Genomic DNA, 9902 nt, shown 5'->3' with positions numbered 1-9902 from the left:
CGGACACTGTGGGCAACGTGATGACCTAGGCACGGGTCACCACCATCTTTCAGAAGGGCATGCAAGTGATTGGCTTGCTTTGGTGGGCGTCACAGGGGGTATAAAAGGGCGTGCACGCCGACCGCCATCTTACTTCTGCCGATCTTAGTATAGGGAGAGGTTGCTGCTGATTCTGTAGGGAGAGCGTTAGGCAGGGAAGAAGACAAAAAAACTGCTTCTGCTGCTAGCGATTTGGCCTGTACAACACACAAGTCACTGTGTGTGCAGTGCAAGGGGAGGCTATATTGTGGTGTATCAGTGGTGTTGGTTGTTGGGCTGCCTTTTAAGGCTTCCTGACACGCTGGCATTGCTGTTTACCCACTGCTCCGCAAACTGCTTTTTTAAAAGCAATCCAATCTCCCTTATCCTCTAGTCACTTTTGTCACAGCTGTGCCATCGAGCCTGTCACATAGCGCTCAGATATCAGTGGGCCTCACACAATCCACAAGTGTCCAGTGTCCAAAAGTGTGCGCAGAGATTCAAAATCTCCATTATCCTCTCGTCACTTTGGTCACAGGCAGCTGTGCCATCGAGCGTGTCACATAGCGCTCAGATATCAGTGGGCCTCACACAATCCACAAGTGTCCAGTGTCCAAAAGTGTGCGCAGAGATTCAAAATCTCCATTATCCTCTCGTCACTTTGGTCACAGGCAGCTGTGCCATCGAGCGTGTCACATAGCGCTCAGATATCAGTGGGCCTCACACAATCCACAAGTGTCCAGTGTCCAAAAGTGTGCGCAGAGATTCAAAATCTCCATTATCCTCTCGTCACTTTGGTCACAGGCAGCTGTGCCATCGAGCGTGTCACATAGCGCTCAGATATCAGTGGGCCTCACACAATCCACAAGTGTCCAGTGTCCAAAAGTGTGCGCAGAGATTCAAAATCTCCATTATCCTCTCGTCACTTTGGTCACAGGCAGCTGTGCCATCGAGCCTGTCACATAGCGCTCAGATATCAGTGGGCCTCACACAATCCACAAGTGTCCAGTGTCCAAAAGTGTGCGCAGATTCAAAATCTCCATTATCCTCTCGTCACTTTGGTCACAGGCAGCTGTGCCATCGAGCCTGTCACATAGCGCTCAGATATCAGTGGGCCTCACACAATCCAAAAGTGTCCACTGTCCACAAGTGTGTGCAGAAATTCTAAATCTCCCCTGTCCTATAGACACCTTGTACCTTGTTTTACATTACTATATAGTTTGATGGATTTTGTCTACATTTCTACCAAAAATGAGGAAGGCTGGTGGAAGAGGCCGTGGAATTGGGCGGGGGTTGGCAGCTGGTAATGATGGTGTTGGTGGTGGATCTGATGGTAGTGGCAAGAGCAAAATAGGACCGAATGCAGGAGGTGCTGACCCTGCGTCATCGTCTGGCTACATAAGGCCTCGAACGCTTAGTTTTCTAGGAGTTGGCAAACCGCTTTTAAAGGCAGAGCATCAGGAAAAAGTTTTGTCTTACATTGCTGACTCAGCCTCCAGCTCTATCGCCTCCTCTTCTTCAGTTGTAAAAAGTAAAAGCACTGAGTCGTCATTGGAGGCTCATGTTCATGAACCACACCTTTCCTTGTGTCCTTCACCCCAACCAAGATTGAAGGATGACGCAGGCCATACTACTGATTACTCCATGGAGCTGTTTTCACATACCATGCCTGGATTATCAAGTGAAATGGTGAATTACGCAGGCCAAGATGAATCTGACATGGAGTGCACTGATGCACAGCCGCTGATGGATGATTCTGCTGGTACATTCACTCAGAGCACTACACTGTCCTCGCAGTGTACAGAGCCAGATTTTGACCCTGATGAGACTCAGGTGCCCCTTCCCGCACACTATACCACCATACACGGTGACACAGAGAAAGGTGCACATGACATAGAAGAGGAGGTGATGGATGACCCAGTTGTTGACCCAGATTGGCATCCATTGGGGGAAGAGGGTGCTGCTTCCAATAGCTCAGATGAGGAGCATCCACAGCAGACATGGACATCGCAACAGCTGTTATCTGGCAGGCCCGGAGCACTCCAAAGACAGGTTCCAAACATCAAAAGAGTTGCTGGACAGCTTGTCCAGAGGGTCAAAAGATCACAGCGTGCTAGGCCGCAAAATGTCTGCCAAAGTAGGAAGAGTGCAGTGTGGCACTTTTTTGAACAAAATCCTCATGATCAGGCCAAGGTTATCTGTAAGAAGTGCGCAAAGACCTATAGCCGAGGGAAAAATCTGAAAAATTTGAATACCAGTTGCATGCTTAGAGATTTAACCAGCATGCACTTGCAAGCGTGGACACAACACCAAACCTCAAGTGCCACATGTGCAACTGATCACAACGAAGGTAGTCAGCAACGCTACATTGTTTCCCCCACTGTAAGCCCACCGGTTAGCACAGCAGCAAATGTTGAGGTGTCGTTGCAAGACCACAGCAGTCAGGGAATCCCACTGTTATATCAACGAAAGACTGATTCTAGGCCATCAGAAAGAACACCAACTCCATCACCATCATCAACCCTCTCTCAGTCCGCCCTGTCCACCGCTACTTCCACCATATGCAGCTCTCAAGTCCAGCTCACCCTCCCAGACACTATGAGTAGGTCAAGAAAGTACTCAGTCTCTCATCCGCGTACACTGGGTTTGAACGCCCACATTGCCAAACTAATCTCGTTTGAGATGATGCCCTTTCAGTTGGTGGAAAGCACAGCTTTCCGCGAACTCATGGCCTATGCAGTACCACGCTATGACCTACCCAGTCGCCACTTCTTCTCTCGCAAAGCCATCCCCGCCCTCCACCATCATGTGAAAGACCGCATTGTCCATGCACTCAAGCAGTCAGTGAGCGGAAAGGTGCACCTCACAACTGATGCATGGTCCAGTCGGCATGGCCAGGGCCGTTACGTGTCCATCACTGCGCACTGGGTTAATGTGGTGGATGCAGGGTCCACAGGGGACAGCGGTGGTGGGACAGTGCTGCCTAGCCCACGGTATAGGAAACAGTTGGCTGTAGGCGTTCGACCCTCCTCCTCCTCCTCCTCCTCCAGAAGCGAAAGCTCGTCCACAGAGCGCAGTCGTACGAGCACTCCATCTGCAGCTGCCACTGTTGCACACGATGTGTCCCCCTATCGAGCAGCTAGTGGAAAGCGTCAGCAGGCTGTGTTGCAGATGATGTGTTTGGGCGACAGACACACCGCCGAGGTGCTGGCCGAGTACTTGAAGCGACAAACTGAGTCATGGCTGGGCAGTGTACATCTTGAGGCAGGCAAGGTAGTTAGTGATAACGGCCGTAATTTTGTGGCAGCCATAGCCCTTTCAAAACTCAGCCACATACCTTGCTTGGCTCACACCTTGAACCTGGTGATGCAGTGCTTCCTCAAAAATTATCCGGAGTTAACAGCCCTTCTACAGAAGGTGCGAAGACTGTGCGCGCACATCCGCCGGTCGCCTGTACACTCCGTTCGTATGCAGAAGCTGCAGCGATTGCTCCACCTTCCCAACCACCGCCTCATTATCGACATTGCAACAAGGTGGAACTCCACCCTGCACATGATGGAGCGGCTGTGCGAGCAGAAGCAGGCCATAATGCATTTGTGGGAGGATACACGGCCAGGCACTTTGAGAGCAGACATGGAGTTGACAGGCGTGCAGTGGTCGAAGCTGAAAGACCTTTGTAAAGTCCTTCAGTGTTTTGAGGAATGCACACGGCTGGTAAGCGCAGACGACGCCATCCTAAGCATGAGCATCCCACTTATGCGTCTGCTCATGCAAACTTTGACGCACCTTAAGGAGCAGGCGTCTGCAGCCAATGTTGATGAGGAGGAAGAGGAGGAGGGAATCCTTGATGACATTCAGCCATTGTCTGCTCAGGGACCTCTCCTGGACGAGGTGGAGGAAGAAGAGGAGGAGGAGGAGGATGATGGGGATGATTACTTAGGGGAGGAGGATGCATCTCGTGGGGCAAGTGAAAATGTTGGCGTGGCAAGGTCTGGTACAGGGTTTCTGCGTGACTGGAGGGATGTGGATTTGCCAGAAAGTGCTCCTCCACCCAGCACTCGCAGTGCATCATTGACACCGGGAACATTGGCCCACATGTCAGATTATGCCTTGCGGACCCTAAAAAGGGACCCCCGCATTGCCAAAATGATGAACGATGACGACTACTGGTTGGCCAGCATCCTGGATCCACGCTATAAAGGCAAATTACAAAACATCATGCCACAGGAGAACCTTGACCTAATATTGGCTAATAAACAAGCAACTCTGGTAAATCGGTTGCTTGAGGCATTCCCAGCACACAGCAGCGGTGATGGTTCTCACACGAGCCGTACGGGCCGGGGGCAGCTTGGCAGAGGTGTTCGTGGTGCACACAGCAGAAGTGGCGTTGGAGACAGGGGTTTCATGACAATGTTGTGGACTGATTTTTCAAATACCGCTCACACAACTGGTAATACTGCATCGATGGAAAGTGACAGGAGACAGCAGTTGTCAACTATGGTTACAAACTACTTTTCCTCCCATATCGATGTTCTCCCACACAGGTCATTCCCCTTTGACTATTGGGCCGCTAAACTGGACACCTGGCCTGAATTGGCCCAATATGCCTTACAGGAGCTCGCTTGCCCAGCTGCAAGTGTGCTATCGGAAAGAGTCTTCAGTGCAGCTGGATCAATCCTGACAGAAAAAAGGACCCGTCTGTCAACCCAAAATGTGGATGATCTAACCTTCATTAAAATGAACCACGCATGGGTTTCCAAGGATTTTGTCCCACCTTCCCCTGATGACACATAGGGTGACAGAAAAATGGCTTGCTTTGGTCCACCTCTTCCTGGTACTTCACCTATTTCGCCTTTTGCATCAGCTGAATGTCCAACATCAACATATGCCACTTTCTAAAACTCCCTAACTGTGCTGCCTCCCCCCCCAAGGCCGGGGTCACCACCTACCGCACGACACCGTGCGAGTGCCGTTGCCCTGGACAGGTGGGTAGGCCGACTCTTGGGCGCGGGCACTGGCACAAGGTCCCTCATAGTGCAATCAAGTGTCTCTGACGGTGGTGGTGCACACCCGCCGTCAGACACACCGCTGTACTATGAGGGGCCCAGTGCCAGTACCGACGCCCACGAGTGGGCCCCCCTTGCTTGGGCAGGGCCCCAGCATTTGCAATCTTTACCTCTCCCTGCTCCTCCGCTGTGTAATCTGGGCCGTCAAATCCATACTGTGCCTGACACCGTCTGAGCCAGCCTCCTGAGACATATATTTTGAATGTGTATGCTATCCATACATGTTATCCGGGGATACGGTACCCTTTCTAACCTTTGTGCAATCACGTGCAATCCATACTGTGCCTGACACCGTCTGAGCCTGCCTCCTGAGACATATATTTTGAATGTGTACGCTATCCATACATGTTATCCAGGGATACGGTACCCTTTCTAACCTTTGTGCAATCACGTGCAATCCATACTGGGCCTGACACCGTCTGAGCCTGCCTCCTGAGACATATATTTTGAATGTGTACGCTATCCATACATGTTATCCAGGGATACAGTACCCTTTCTAACCTTTGTGCAATCACGTGCAATCCATACTGGGCCTAACACCGTCTGAGCTTGCCTCCTGAGACATATATTTTGAATGTGTACGCTATCCATACATGTTATCCGGGGATACGGTACCCTTTCTAACCTTTGTGGAATCACGTGCAATCCATACTGGGCCTAACACCGTCTGAGCCTGCCTCCTGAGACATATATTTTGAATGTGTACGCTATCCATACATGTTATCCGGGGATACGGTACCCTTTCTAACCTTTGTGCAATCACGTGCAATCCATACTGGGCCTAACACCGTCTGAGCCTGCCTCCTGAGACATATATTTTGAATGTGTACGCTATCCATACATGTTATCCGGGGATACGGTACCCTTTCTAACCTTTGTGCAATCACGTGCAATCCATACTGTGCCTGACACCGTCTGAGCCTGCCTCCTGAGACATATATTTTGAATGTGTACGCTATCCATACATGTTATCCAGGGATACGGTACCCTTTCTAACCTTTGTGCAATCACGTGCAATCCATACTGGGCCTGACACCGTCTGAGCCTGCCTCCTGAGACATATATTTTGAATGTGTACGCTATCCATACATGTTATCCAGGGATACGGTACCCTTTCTAACCTTTGTGCAATCACGTGCAATCCATACTGGGCCTAACACCGTCTGAGCCTGCCTCCTGAGACATATATTTTGAATGTGTACGCTATCCATACATGTTATCCGGGGATACGGTACCCTTTCTAACCTTTGTGCAATCACGTGCAATCCATACTGGGCCTGACACCATCTGAGCCTGCCTCCTGAGACATATATTTTGAATGTGTACGCTATCCATACATGTTATCCAGGGATACGGTACCCTTTCTAACCTTTGTGCAATCACGTGCAATCCATACTGGGCGTGAGAACGGCTGGCGAGCTGTTAAGCAAGCTACAGCACCTGTCCAGACAAGTACAGGGATTCCCTAGCGAGGAGACTTATTTGATTGTTTTCAATGTTGGGACAGCAATTTTTGGGGAGCACTATACTCTGGAGAATGATAGATGGGGCCCACCATACACTGGAACATTCCAAAGGTGGACATCAGACACTGGAGCAGCATTTACAGGGCCCATTATACACTAGAGCATTAGAAATGGGGCCCATTATGTTTGGAGCATTATTTGGGCCCATAAGACAGTGGAGCTTCATCCATGGGGACCAACATATACTGTAGCATTATGTGGAGCTCATCATATACTGTTTCAAACATTATATGGGACCAATGATTCTGTATGGAGAAATAGATGGGCCTCGTCATGAGATGTAAAAAGTGAGGTATTTTTCATTGTACTATACCGCTATTTCTCTGCCGTATCGGAGCATGATGAGTTGTGGTATGTGTTAAAGGGGCGCTCTTTCGCCCAGGGCACATGAAAACCTGCAGCCAGCCCTCCCCCCCCCCACAACTTTAGCCAAATAACCCCCATTTTTCAGTGCGTAACTTGTATTATGAAGTTAATTAAGGTTGACAAGCTTAAGTAAGAAGAATTGATGCTTTTGGCATTCAAATGGGCACTGTAGGTGTGTTTCCTGTCCTCCTCTCACTGCCGACTTTTATTCCCCATTGACTTACATTGGGTTTCGTGTTTCGGGACGACCCCGACTTTTCCCTATAATCGGACGATCTTGCTAGACCCGACTTTTGGAAAAGTCGGGTTTCATGAAACGAAACGCGACCCTAAAAAACCAAAAGTCGCTCAACTCTACTTCTTTGTTCTGCAATAAATTGTTTCCCTGTTGTATTACAACTGTGTTCCTGGATCCTGATTGTCTGTGCTGCAGTGACTGTGGAGAAGAGGTAAATTACCTAGGGTTGCATCTGTCCTGTCTGTTTCAAGTGCAAGGGGCCGGGGTGTTTGTGGACTGCTGCTTTAAGTGGACTTGCCTGTGACTACCACCTCGTGCCACCTTGTTACACAGCCATTACTCCAAAGTGTCCCAAGAGCTGATTTTCAACATAGCAACACTAGACCACATGTTGCTCATGCTACTGTGAGCAGCCTGCATGACTCAAACATGCTCCCATAGCCTGCAGTGTCTCCAGACTTGTACCGCATTGAGCACATCTTGGACGTTGTGAAGAGCTGTCCACAGACTAAAGACTATTGGACCAATGGATGTAGAGCAGAGTCCATGGCTCTAAGGGATGCAGACTTTTTCCAGCACGGCGCACCGGTTATGTAGATCTTATCGCTGTGTTTTATTAGAGATTTGCTTGCTCGTAGGATTAAGGGGCACAAATCTCTCCTGGACAGTGTTCAGCCTCAGGAATCGATGTTTCCATTGAGTGATAGTACGCAGAGGAAGACATGCAGATCATAGGTATATGTAATATCAGGGTTTGTAAATTCTCCAGGGGATATAACCTAGCTGTGAAGTTAAAATATAACTTTTAACCCCTTTACCCCTGAAAATGGTTTACACGTTAATGACTGGGCCAATTTTTACAATTCTGACCACTGTCCCTTTATGAGGTAGTAACTCTGTAACGGTTCAACGGATCCCGGTGATTCTGGGAATGTTTTTCGTGACATATTGTACTTTATATTAGTGGTAAAATTTCTTCAGTATGACTTGCGTTTATTTGTGAAAAAACAGAAATTTGGCGAAAATATGAAAAATTTTGTATTTTTTCTTGAATTTTCATGCCCTTAAATCACAGAGATATGACACACAAAGTACTTAATAAATAATATTTCTCACATGTCTACAGTAGACCAGCACAATTTTGGAATCAAAATTTTTTGGTAAGAAGTTATAAGGGTTAAAAGTTGACCAGCGATTTTTCATTTTTTCCAGCAAAATATTTGCTCATTTTGTCTCTTGTAGGTTTTGTATGTTTTATGGCCAATGTGAACATGCATTTATGTGCTGCATGTATACCAACTCAAACCAAACTCAATTATTGAGTGCAAAGCTCAGAAGGGAAGAGGCTCCATATTGGAGTTCAGATTTTGACGGAATGGTTTGAACGTGCCATGTCACATTGTCAGAGCCACTGAGGTGCCAGAACAACAGAAACCCCAACTGAGCGGTGAAGAAAGAATAAATTAAATTTTTACCGCTAATAGGATTTTTTTTTTACAACAAACTGAAGTCCGTTTTTTCCTGAGTGCGTCTATACCCTAGATTTAATCAAGAAATATTTTTCAGGCACAGTGCAAAGCTCAGAAGGTAAGGAGCGCCAGATTTTACTTTTATGGTTTGCAGATGCCATGACCCACTGGAACAGCCAATGAGGTGGCAGAACAGCAGAACCCCCATAAGTGACCCCATTTTACAAACTACACCTCTCAATGAATTCATCTAGGGTTGCAGTGATCATACTGACACCATGAGGGTGTCCCAGAATTTTATACCATTGGACAGTGAAGAAAAAGTAACGACATTTTACCATCAAAATTTTGTTTTAGCCACAGATTTTACATAAGAACAGTTTGCGGACTCAATATACTTTATTTATTTTACTCATTTATATAGCGCTAACATATTCCGCAGCGCTTTACAGACATTATCTTTGCTGTCTCCAATGGGGCTCACAATCTAAATTCCCTATCAGTATGTCTTTGGAATGTGGGATGAAATTGGAGAACCAGGAGAAATCCCACACAAACCCAGGGACAGCATACAAACTCCTTGCAGATGTTGGCCATGGTGGGATTTGAACCCCAGACCCCAGCGTAGCAAGGCTGCAGAGCTAACCACTGAGCCACTGTGCCGCCCCAATGCAAAGCCCCTAATTGCTAGAAGAGCAGAATCCCCTTCAAGTGGAAACTATACCCCTTGGGGAATTTATCTACTAGTGTAGTGACGATATTTTCCGGAAACAAACAGCAATGAATGTTGCCGAGTGAAAATTGGAAACTGCCGTTGTAGTGATCAGTTCATTGTAGTGACAAATACGCAGTAGTGACAAATAGGTTGTAGTCACCGGTACGTTATGCCCAGTCCGTGCTTCTGGAGGCATGCACCCGTAAGTTAGGCGGGCTCTCATCGCTTCAGAAATGCCTAATGTGGACACAATATATGTGGGCTCAGAACGGAGGGGGGCATTTCGATTTGAAACTGGAGAGTTTGATGACTTTCTTTTGGCAGGTGAGGAGCCATTTCGCTTTTCCAGAGCCTTTAGGCTAAGTGCCCATGTTGCAAAAATGCTGCGGAAATGTCTGCAGCATTTCCGCATCTCCCTGCAGTGGGTAAAACGCATGCGGAATTCGCATGCGTTTTCCCGCAAAACACAAGCGTTTCTAGCTTGCAGAATGCTTACGCTTTTTC

The sequence above is a fragment of the Dendrobates tinctorius genome, unplaced genomic scaffold (assembly GCF_039654945.1).
Source record: "Dendrobates tinctorius isolate UK_male_01 unplaced genomic scaffold, ASM3965494v1 ptg000006l, whole genome shotgun sequence".
NCBI lineage: Eukaryota > Metazoa > Chordata > Amphibia > Anura > Dendrobatidae > Dendrobates > Dendrobates tinctorius.
This window is presented reverse-complemented; position numbering follows the sequence as displayed.